The sequence below is a fragment of the Mandrillus leucophaeus genome, unplaced genomic scaffold (assembly GCF_000951045.1).
Source record: "Mandrillus leucophaeus isolate KB7577 unplaced genomic scaffold, Mleu.le_1.0 Scaffold743, whole genome shotgun sequence".
NCBI lineage: Eukaryota > Metazoa > Chordata > Mammalia > Primates > Cercopithecidae > Mandrillus > Mandrillus leucophaeus.
This window is the reverse complement of record NW_012108064.1, coordinates 274,638-287,244: the sequence shown is the minus strand read 5'-3', so window position 1 is coordinate 287,244 and position 12,607 is coordinate 274,638. Positions and strand designations below refer to the sequence as shown.

Below are 12,607 nucleotides of genomic sequence, written 5' to 3'. Positions count from 1 at the left end.
TGCCTCTCTTGCAGTCAGTCGCTGTAGGTTGCTTCTGCTCTCCATTTATCTATGTTCTTTTTGAATGGGGAATATTTAAACCATCCAATTTTCAAGTAGGTTTGGAAACTGAAAAAGTAATGGTGCATACAAATACATTATGTATTAATGAAAAACTGTATTTAACTTACGATTATGTCATTTATATTCTTATCTGGCAACTAGCTGCTTCTTTGAGCTCTATAATTGCTGCATCTCTAATAGTCTTACTCTATCTCCTTAAAGACAATCTAGTTCACACTAGTGGAAAGTGGTATAAATCACTGCAACTGTGGCTTTTGCAAATCTTTTATTAGGTTGAGATTTCCTTCTATGAGCTTTATCCCATGAATAATATTATTGTTTTGTAAAAGGAAAATAAATCTTGGGACCCCAAAATCACTAAGCTAAAGATAAAAGTCAAGCTGGAAACCACTTAGGACAAGCCTACCTTGCATTCTATTCAAAGTCATCCTTTGTTCACTGAGATAAATGCATGTCTAAATGCCTCCTTTGGAAAGGCTAATCAGAAACTCAAAAAAATGCAACCATTTGTGTCTTATCTACCTGTGACCTGTAAGCCCCTTCCCTACTTAAGTTCTCCCCGTTTTGCTTCGAGTTGTCCGGCCTTTCTCGACCAAACCAGTGTTCATCTTACATATATTGATTGATGTCTCATGTTTCCCTATAACGTATAAAACCAATCTGTGCCCTGACTGCCTTGGGCATATGTCCTTAGGACCTCCAAGGCTGGGCCATGGGCGCACATCCTTATATATGACAAAATAAACCTTCTAAATGGACTAAGACATGTCTCAGATTTTGGGGGTTCATATGTTGGTAACTATGAAGGGATTTTGAGTGGAGGGATCCCTGACCTTTCACAAATCTATCGGTGCTTGGTACTGTTACAGGTAGTTAGATAGGCACGAGCAGGGAAGAAGATGGCTCTCCCCGATCCACTAGGAATGTCAAGTGACAGTTTGATGATTATCACACTGCTTCTCTAAAAATAGTACTTCAGCAGCCACAGGGAGAGATAGTCTCATGATGTTCACAGCTATTAACATTAAAAGTGCTCACTGAATGCAGATGCCAGGGAAAAGAAAGTTCCTGGGCATGTGCACTAGGAGACATAGTGGTGAGGTACGATGTTCCGGGTACACTCCACTGGAAAAAGGGAAGAAAGCCTCAGATGAGGGTAAGTACAACTCTTTAGACAAACTGCGTATGCTCAGTTCCCAAGGGTAAAAAGGGTGCTATGCATAAAGGAAGTCCACCCTAATGAAAGAGTCATGGGAAAGAGGTGAGCATATAAAGTCCTAGGATCAAGATCAAACGCTCCTTTTTGACTCTATTTTGATCCTCAGTTGCCCTCTTGGATCTCTCCTAAGTGACCTTTCCTTTCTTTCCTGTTCTAAAGCCTTTTGAAATAAACTTCCACTCCTGCTCTGAAACTTGCCTCGGTCTTTTTTCCTGCTTTATGCCCCTCAGTCTCATTCTTTCTGTCCCTCAGTCTAACTCTTTCTTCTGAGGAGGCAAGGACCGAAGTTGCTGCAGACCCTCATGGATACACCGCTGGTAACTCAGGGTAACTTGGATCTCTTCCACTCGTAACAGAACCTGCCTGTGCTATTTTTATGGCTCAAACAAATAGGACAATTTGCTGAGGCATGGAAGTCCCCCAGCCCCAACCCGCCCCTCAGAGAATCCCTGATGTCCCCAAATTTGGTCAAGATCTAAAGTGTATTTTGCTGTACAACTCCTCTTTTTTGGAGTTTTACTTGCTTCCAACAAAAAAGGCGTTTCCCTGTTTCCATAACAATGGAAAGCAGATAGCTTCTTTCTGGAGTTTGAGCTCACTTCAAACAAGGAAGGTGAGTTTGATTTTTTTTCCTGCTTCTAGGATGTTAGGTCTTTAGCCTAAGACCCATCCCTAGGTAAGTAGATGAATTGGAGTTTTGTCTTGGCTAAAGTTAACATTAACAACAAACTGGTCTAAATTTCTCCTTACCATTAGAGCACTCAGTGATCATATTGTTGGGTTTTGTTGTTGTTGCTGCTGTTATTGTTTATTCTGGTCTTTCTCCTATCAGATTTAACCAACTCTACCTAACTTGGTCAAATCCGAATGAGAACTCCAAATTATGGGTAACAAGACCTCACTGAATTGGCTAAAATTCCTCACAGTTGCAAAAGAGGGGAAAAAGAAAACAACAAACAAAACCATTAACTTGGTTGCTGTGTTTGCTTCCCATCTTAAAAAAAAAAATGTTTCATTTGCTTTTCTTCTACCCTATACCTCCTTCTCCCTTTGCCATCTTCAGTACCAGGAAAAGTCTAGAGAAGGCTTCTAATGACTCAAACCCATTTAAAGAATTGAAAAACAATGTTGCCACTTACCCGTTTTGGGGTGTTCTGTTTTGTGTGTGTGTGAAGTTTCAAGAGTCAGGGGCAGATTTTTCTTAGGTCCAAAGTTCTGATTTCCTGCACTGCATTACCTAACCTTTATGACTCTGGGGGTACCAGAAAATATGTTGTACTCTGAAAGGATTTGACCTTGGCATGTGTAATGGCAGATAAGAGCTACAAAGTATAGGGGTGGGTGAGGACAGTTTACAGCAAGTGGTCTTGGCTATCTTTTTTCCTCCTAGAAAGTTGTTTTTTTAAGAATTCTAATTCCAGTTCAATAAAGGGTTTTCTCTATTTCTTTTTCTCCCCAAATTAATTTCAATGTGGCTTGTCTGTGTGCATTTACATAAGGAGCTGACCTGTTGTCTTCATAGGTAAATGAAAGACTGAGTTTCCTCAGCTCCAAACAGAAAATGCGTTTTACTCCTCCCAACTGAAAGACACCCCTGGGTGATCTGGAGCCTCATGGGAGTGTCTAGTGGCTTTACCCCCCATGATGTGCAATGGTCCTACGGGGAACCACCAACAGAATTAGTTTTAAAAAGGCTCATCCAGAAAGTGCGTATGGGAGCTGGCCAGTCCATGCTTTGTGCCTCCCTGGAGGTGCTTAGAGAAAAAACACATAGAGGGTAGCAATGACTCAGTGGTAACATACTGTAGCCTCCCACTGGCAACCAGCACACACTTCAACCCAGTCCACAAAAACCCTGGATGACAACTCAGTTCCTTCTTTTAAGAAAATAAACAGTGGAAAAGAAATTATGTAATAATGAGGAGAAAACAAGGAGAATGACCTCCTTCGGGGCACTGTGTTAGTTTTATGGCACCTCTACTTGCTAAAGTTTGTGAAAAATAGAAATATTATGGTCTTTGTGCATATTAACATTAAGGAAAAAGAGCCCTAAGGTTAATGTGTAAGCTGTAGAGTTCCTAAATTCTCTTTTTCTCTATTTCTTTTTCTGCCTGCTTTAAATCTGCTGTTACTTTTCTACTGAGATAAAAACCACGGTTTGAACCCAACCTCTTTGTTTTGTTTTTGAAAGCCAGCAAATTTGTATTAATATTTCATGGCTAGAGTTCTGAAGCAAAAGTTACAGAATCTTTGTGTGTGAGTGTGTGTATGTTTGTGTGTGTATATATTTAAAAGGCCTTTATGATAGATTTCTATTTTATGTTTAACTGGCAATTAAGCTGGTTTCGATTTCCCTCTAGCACACCAGACTTTTTCTCTTTACTTTGAGATGTAAATTTTTGTTATCACATTTTCACCTAAGGGTTATTTTCTTCAATATGAAAATCTGTGGCTATTTAGCTGACAATTACCTAGGGTAATAAAACAGGTTATTATTTTGAAAGTGTAAAAAAAAGGTCTTAGAACAACCCAAGATGGCCGACTTTGATGATTGTGTGTCTGATGAGAAGGTAGGCATAGCTGCTAAATTCATCACTCATGCACCCCCAGAAGAATTTAGTGAAGTATTCAATGATATTCAGCTACTACTTAATAATGACAGCCTCCTCAGGGGAGGGGTAGCACATGCATTTGCCTAGTATAACATGGATCAATTCAAGCCTGTGAAGATAGAAGGATATGAAGATCAGGTCTTAATTACCGAGCACAGTAATCTGGGTAATAGCAGATTTTTAGATCAAGAAGCAAAATTTCCTTTAAATTTGATCACTTATGGAAAGAAGCAGTGACCCCATCCAGAAGAATTAGATGGACGTCTGAAATCTTGGAGAGAATCCTGTGACAGTGTTTTAAGAGCCTATGTGAAAGACCATTATTCCAACGGTTTCTGTATTGTCTATGCTAAAACTATTAATGGACAACAGACTATTACTGCACATATTGAAAGCCACTAGTTTCAGCCTAAAAACTTTCGGAATGGTCGTTGGAGATCAGAGTGGAAGTTCACCATCACACCACCTACAACCCAGGTGGTTGGAGTGCTTAAGATTCAGGTTCACTATTATGAAGTTGGCAGTGTTCAGTTGGTTAGTCATAAAGATGTACAGGATTCACTAACTGTTTCGAATGAAGCCCAAACTGCAAAGGAGTTTATTAAAATCATAGAGAATGCAGAAAATGAGTATCAGACAGCAATTGGTGAAAACTATCAAACAGTGTCAGATACCACGCTCAAGGCCTTGTGCTTGCAGCTTCCAATTACCTGCACCAAAATCGACTGGAACAAGATAGTCAGCTACAAGATTGGCCAAGAAATGCAGAATGCTTAAAGGCTGAATGTAGGATTCTTCAGTATGTGGAAAGACAAAGATTCAATGTGTAGTCATATGATAAATAAGTGATTTATAAACAAGAGTGATATTTTGCTAGGGCTTTCAAAGTTAACTGGTTTTCTGGCCTCATGGAATACTGTTGAACCTATAGCACTGTCTTGATTCTTTTGTGTTCTCTGCCTTGTAGTTTTCTGTTATTGCTATATCTATGTGTAAACCTTTTTTTTTTTATTGTTGTTAATTCTGCCACATTTAATGTTGGTGAGAGAGAAATCTATCCTAATGACATTTTACTGTTTAAAACAGTTTCCTAGCCATGAAGCCCTGTACTGATTTAGACAAGGTATTATGGTCATTACTTTCTACCCCTATCCTTCCAACCACTTCTGGTACTTCACTGGTTTTTACTGATCCATCAACACCTAAAGAGGCTATGCTACAATCTATAGCTAAATGGACACATTCATCCTTCTCCTTCTGACTGCTTTGATCATCATTTATTGCATCTTATAACTGTAATTTTCCAAAGCTTGGATTGGAACTTTTCAGGTCCTTTTTGGAGGGCAAAGGAAGTGTCAGCTTCTCTGCAGAACTTGTTTTTAAATCCAAACACTTGAACCACATTCCCTGCACATGAACATGTTTGCTTTTATCCCTTCTCACATTGTCTCCTTCCCATCTTAGTACCATTGTAGTTATAGACGTCTGCATTTTTAGAAGCATTTTACCCATTTTTTTTAAACATTCAGGAACTGCTGACATACTGTGGATATAGAGTATAAAACTTGAAAAATGCAGATGTTGAAGGAATACTAGGTATCTTGTGCTTTAATACTTTATGGCAGGATTGTACTATAAACAAATGAATTAAACATCTATGTAAGTCATAAAAACTTAAAATGAACCCAAGTGAAAAGGATAACTTCTAGGCAGTGTCTTTCTGTTGTAACCTGTTATTTAAGGAAATACTAGTGTTTTCCTCTAAACAGGATGTAAAACTTATTTCAAATCACTCTTTCTCGGTTCTGCCTGCCAAGAAATCAAGTGTAACTGTGATAAAATAACCTTTCTCAGGTATATTGGCAGGTATGTGTGTAATCTCAGAATACACAGGTGACATAGATATGATATGACAACTGGTAATAGTGGATTAATTTACATTGTTTATACGTCTGCAACCAGGCCTTAAGGGAAGATCAGATTTTTAAAAAACCAAGTAGTGTCTTCCTACCTATCTCCAGATACATGTCAAAAATAAAAGGTGTTTGTGCTTACATTTTGTTTCTGCTCAGTAATATAGTCAAGCAAAAGTTTGTTTCCAAACAGTTTGTTACTCATTGAGCTGTGTATGCATTTTTGTTTATTTCAAATGAAATGTATTTGTATTATTTGTCATTCACACTATCCATCCATACCACACTATCTTCTGTATCAGGTAGTCTAATAGAAATATACCTGTTTTGTTCTAAAAGAAGTCTTATGAATCTATAAGATGTACTTCCATCACCATTCCTAATATGTCTATGTATCTATGAGCTGTGTACATAATGTTTCACTATTAAAAATACACAAAACTCTAATTAATTGGCTTAAGAAAAATAAAAGCGCTTAAATACTTTATCAGAAAAAAAGACTAGTCAAATGCTTTTTCCCATTTATGTGAATTAAGTAAAATTTTTAATAAATAAGTTAGCTTTAAAATCATTGGTAAAGTAATATTAGAAATGTTTTAAGAATTTCCAGCATACATTTTTCTTTGAATTTATTAATCAAGCAATTTCACAGTTATCCCTGTCAAATACTATAAGATGTCAAAATTTGGCAGAAGGGTTACAAATCTATAAACCAAGCCCAGAATAGAATAATCTTTGCTTCTGTAATTTTTGATACATAAGATGTTAATATTGGTTTAATAAAAATTGCTAAATCTTAAATTATTTAGTTAATCTTAAGGTTCTTACTTAGGTAAACACCTAAAATTCACAGGCTATAAAATAGTTGACAGGGAAATAACTGCAGCCACCCAACAGGTTCACCTTACCCACTAAACAGCTGATTTATTAAGACAGGGGAATTGCAACAAAGAAAGTGTAATTCACATACAGCCAGCTGTATGGAAGGCTGAAGTTTTGTTATTATTGAAATCAGTCTTCTCGAGAATTCAGAGATCAGAGTTTTAAGCACAATTTGGTGGTTAGTGAGCCAGTGAGTTGGGAGTTTTGATTGGCTGGGTTGAAGATGAAATCTTAGGGAGTAGAAGCTGTCCTCTTGGGCTGAGTTAGTTCCCAGGTGGGGGCCACAAGACTAGATGAGCCACTGTATCAATCTGGGTGGTGCCAGCTGATCCAGAGAGTGCAGAGTCTACAAAATATCTGAAGCACTGATTTTAAATTTTACAATAGCAGTTATCCCTAGTAGCAATTTGGGGAGATTTAGAATCTCACAGCCTCCAGTTGCATGAATCCTGAACCATAATTTCTAATCTTGTAGCTTTAGGCAGTTTAGTCTCAATTTGGGGAGATTTAGAATCTTGCAGCCTCCAGCTGCATGAATCATGAACCATAATTTCTAATCTTGTGGCTTTAGGCAGTTTAGTCTCCAGGTAGGACGGGGGTTTGTTTTGAGAAAGGACTGTTGTCATCCTTGTTTCAAAGGTAAACTATAAACTAGTTCCCATCAAAGTTAGTTCAGCCTCAGCTCAGGAATGAACAAGGATAGCTTGGAAGCTAGAAACGAGATGGAGTCAGTAGGTCAGATCTCTTTCACTGTCTCAGTTATAATTTTTCAGTGTGGTTTCATAACTCTAAATGATGATTATCATAGTTTTTATAAATAATCTAAGTAAACTATTAAAACAAAACAATTAGGTAAATTTAATGGGATAAATACTTCTGGATACACTTGTCATAATTTAGAATCTAAAGTTATATTAAATTAAATAATGGATATGTTATTAATTGGGTATTTTTCAATAACAATATTGTAGAAAAACATTATTTCTAAAAAATAAATGTGTCCTTTTTAAAAGACAAATAATTTGTGTCTAATTCAAAGTTTATTTAAAGGTTATGTATAAAACAATGTAAAAGGAACTAGGAAATAGGAGGGATTTAAAGAATGTTATAGAAATAAAGAGGTATTTTTGGTAAGAAAGCTTAAACACCAATAATTTTATAAGGGAAATAATCTTGTATGGTAAATTTGTCCTAGAATAAAATGACTGGTTTTTTAAAAAAGAAGGATGGTCAGGACAAACCAGAAAGTCCAATCATGTCATAAATGGTCTGTGTAAGTCATAACAGGAGGATTTATATTTAAAAAAACTTTCATTGATCAAGTTGCATATAATTAAATGAAAATTATAGTGGTTTTTCTAGAGATTAAATTTTGATTTTAAAAAAACCTTAAACACTGAAGAATTCATTCAAACTACAAAATATTATTGAGATATTGCTTTACTCTTAAAATACAAGACATTATACTACTTTTAATGGAAAATTCAACTTTTACTGTGTCTTGCTGTTTTTTAAGCTTTCTCTCACCTTTTGAAAGGACTATAATTAAATAATAACTCTATCTTTCAAGTCATTTTCAATTTGCATAAGTTTGTGTTTTTTCCCCTTTTGGGTTCTAACTGCCATGGCCTAATGCTAAAAATAAATAAATAAATAAATAAATAAATAAGAAATAAACAAAAATAAAACTTATATCTTAAAAGGATTTTTTTTTCTAACATAATATTTCCCATACGGAACAGCAAAGTCTTTTCTTTTGCCTTGGGTAACTGGCCTGATAAGATACAGATCTTACGGTTTATCAAAATAATTCATATGTCATTATTACTAAGTTTGGTTTGCTTAAAAAAACTGAGAGTATAAACAAATTTAATTAAGATTACATCTGTGTAACTTTCTGCATGTATTTTTAAAGTCCTGGTGTCATTAAGTTACAGGGCTTTGACTTCTTAGTCTAAGAAGGACACCAAGTCCTGCTAAATCTTAACACTGACAGCAGTCAGAGCCTCAAATTCAGATCTGATAGAAGACACTAATCAAAATAAATTGCATTCATGAGACACAGGGCCACAAAGTAAAGCTATTCCACTCTTCAAGGCCAAGGGACTATCATAGAAGAGGTGGGCACATGAGATTGTAAGAGCTGATTTTGAGAGAAAAAATAACTTCAGTTTCTCTATAAATTAAACATTGATGTCAAAGGCATACTGATGCAGTACCAGAATATGGACCCCTGTGTCATATTAACAAGATTTTCTTGAAGAATTAACCAACCCCTTAATAAAGGCTATAAAGACCATATCTTATGGCCCATATGATTCAAATTTTATAGATTGTTTATAAAATTTTGAAAAACAAATTTAATTGGCTTTATGCTGTTTTTATTATGGCTTATTGTTTGGAAAACTAAGTCTCTTCTCTCAAAGAATAAAGGTTTGTGCCTTTTTTAAAAAAAAATCTTTGAGTTATTACTTTGGTTAAATGATTGACTTATTTAACAATTACCTGTGATCCTATTTTGTAATATCAAGTATTTTAAACCTTTGATATTTGACAAACTTTTCAAGATAAAATTATAAATTTTGTTTTTTTTCTGATCCAATTAATCCTTTAAGATATTAGGTTCCCTAAAGTTCAAAACTGACATATTTGACTTATTTGGTATAAAAATCATACAGGAGGCATTGTCAAACGTGAGATAATGTTTGACTTTCTTTGGGTTGTATTTGTACAAAATGTTATTGGTACATGGTCCAAAATTATGGAAAACTCTTATAATTCTGATATGACAGTGTACATTATAAGTAATAATTATAATTGTTATGTTAAAATATTTTGTGCCACAGAAGTAATAAACTTCCTTGTCAATTGTGTCTTTGACTGTGGCTGCTCCAAAACTTTTTGTCATCCGCAGATCATTGTCATCTTGTTTTGGTCTTATTTAGAAGGTAGTTTTATAATAAGTTATAAAACTCTAGAAGGTGTTCTTGAAGGCAGGGTTCTAATAACTTTTGAGATTGTGACATTGGAATAGAGGAACATCTTTCAGGACTCTCATGGAGAGCTGGAATGTTCATGAATATCAAGCAGGACAGGAGTTACCTTCATAGACCGAACTCACAGAAGACTGAAATAACCTTTTTTGACTTTTTTGCTTAAAACATTGCTGTTCCTTTGTTTTGTTTATTTCAAGTCAAGAAAATGTTTCTTTTGAGCTATTTATAGCTTGTTGCAATTGAGTACAGTATACTACTATGAACAAAATTTGGAGCATATTTGTTTCTCTTTACCTGATTTCTTCAGAATTTGGAAAATATTTTTGAGTATTCTCAACTTATGGAAATGTAGATTTTTGCATAAGTGCAATAAGAATGTTTTCTTTAAATAATTTTTCCTTCTTTATTTTCCTTTTCTTCCCATTTTTCTCCTGATTTTTCCTAATTTGAAATTATTGAAAATTAATCTGTGCTTTTTTAAAGCCCTGCAAACCAAAGCTAGACAACTTAAACTTCAGAAAAAAATAACAGCAACCTATTTACATACATAAGCCACTTTCTTCCCTGCCTACTGATGTATGAACTTTATAGTAAGAAGGCCTATATTAATTTTCCAAGATTGTTCTTTTGTTGTCATTTTTCTCCCTTCCTTTCCCTATTTTCCCATTGTAGGACATGAGACTTCACAACCTGCTAAAAATGAGCTTTCCTGATAATGTGGGACCTATCCATTTAGGAATAAACCATCTTAGCCATGAGAGAGCAGCAAAACCTGAGACCAGAGATTCATTTTCTTCCAAAAGATTGTGTTAGTCCATTTTCACACTGCTATAAAGATAGTACCCGGGACTGGGTAATTTATAAACAAAAGAGCTTTAATTGACTCAGTTCCTTATTGCTGAGGAGGCCTCAGGAATCTTTCAATCATGGTGCAAAGCAAAGGGGGAAGCGATCACCTTCTTCACAAGATGGTGAGAGAGAGCAGGGAAATTGCTACTTATAAAACCATCAGATCTTGTGAGAACTCACTGACTATCACGAGAACAGCATGGGAGAAACCGCCCTCATGATCCAATCACCTCCCACCAGGCCCTCCCTCAACATGTGGGGATTACAATTTGAGATGAGATTTGGGTAGGGACACAGAGCTAAAGCATATCAAACTCTCTGACAGATTTTACAAAGAAAAGAGGACAGATGTAAAGGGTAAATAAATTTTAGGACCCCCAAATCACTAAACTAAAGGGAAAAGTCAATCTGGGAACTGCTTAGGGCATTCCTGAATCTCATTCTATTCAAAGTCATCCCTCTGCTTACCGAAACAAATGTATATCTGACTGCCTCCTTTGGAAAGGCTAACTGAGTTGTCCCAGCTTTGCTTTGAGTTGTCCCGTCTTTCTGGATTGAACCAAAGTTTATCTTATATAGATTGATTGAAGGCTCTTGTCTCCCTAAAATGTGTAAAACCAAGCTGTTCCCTAACTGCCTTGGGTACATGTTATCAGGACCTCCTGAGGCTGTGTCGCAGGTGCATGTCCTTAATGTTGGCAAAATAAACTTTCTAAATTGACTGAAAACTGTCTCAAAACTTGGCGGTTCACACTTTGAACAGGATGAACTGCTTCAATAGAATGTTTCACATGTTTTTTAGGTCTGACAAGTTTAGGATTGAGAGTGTGACAGTCATCACCATGAAACTATGTTTCTCTAAATCTACCTCTATGTGCTTTTTAAAAACTTCAGCCTTCCTCAAACTTCTCCCAAAGAGTTCTGACAGTTCCCTAGAGGAGTTTCACGGATGCTAAGTCAAATAGTCCTCTTGGCAACTATATAGCATCTGATTTTCTTCTGTCCAGCATTGCTCTGATGTTTCAATCACTCTTGTTGCTATTTTTCAAATGTGGAACCTATTTTACTGATGCCAATTCCCACTAAAGTTATAAATGCTACTGTGATAGCATTATGTCAGTAGTATCAGTGTTACGGGCATTATAGCCAAAATACTTCCAGAACCCTATTTCTTTCCACTGTTCTTGCATTCTTTTTGTCCAGTGAGACCCTCATGGGATATTAAGCTGCTATAACAAGAGCCATATTAGGGAATCCATTGATATGTGAACGCAAGCCTGGTGAGAATTTCAGCAAGCACATTTCTTAACTTAAATTGCTGTCTTTATCCTATATATAATATGATGGACACTAATTGTAATGTCAGCATAGATTATTCCAGTTCCCATATATTACATTGCTTCTAAAGATGGTCACAGTAATTCTACCCATCTCATATGGCTTTTTGCAATTTTATTTTGCCAGTCCTCCCACGAGGAGGTAGAGTCCATTTCTCCTCTCCTCGAATCTTAGCTATCCCATGACGTTTTTAGATCAATATTATGTGGCAGAAATGATACATTGTGACTTCAAGACCTAAGCCCTAAGATATCTGGCACCTTCCATTTGGAAGCCAGTTGCCAAGTAGAGAAGCTCGAGCTAATCTACAAAATGGTAAGAGGTCATATGAAGACAGAAGGGTTTCCAGGAAGAACTAAAGTAACCCACCTACCTGACAGCCAGCTCCAAGGTTGTAGACATGTGAGACTATCTTGGGTACTCCAGCCCTCAGTCAAATTTCCTGTCCCTAAGCTGATACCATGTGATATCAGGAGATCGTCATCCCTGCTGAGCCCTGCTCCAATTTTTGATTCAAATAATTGTGAGCAATAAGACTGTTGTCATTTTAAGCTACCAAGTTTAGGTATAAATGGTGGGTAAATGAAACATCCCCTTTTCCTGGAAACAGCCCTCAATAGGCAGAGAATCGTTCTCACTGGCCATGTGTATGTAAAATTGTCTTGACCTTTCTTTATAGTACATTGATCCCAGGGTAGAACCTTGACTCACAGTAAAACAATCAGACTATCCTCC

At 36.2% G+C, this 12,607-nt stretch overlaps 1 pseudogene; it reads left to right on the top strand.

The window, feature by feature from the left end:
* Positions 1-3,816: 3,816 nt before the first annotated feature.
* LOC105529051 lies at positions 3,817-4,671 on the top strand (annotated as a pseudogene).
* Positions 4,672-12,607: the final 7,936 nt, after the last annotated feature.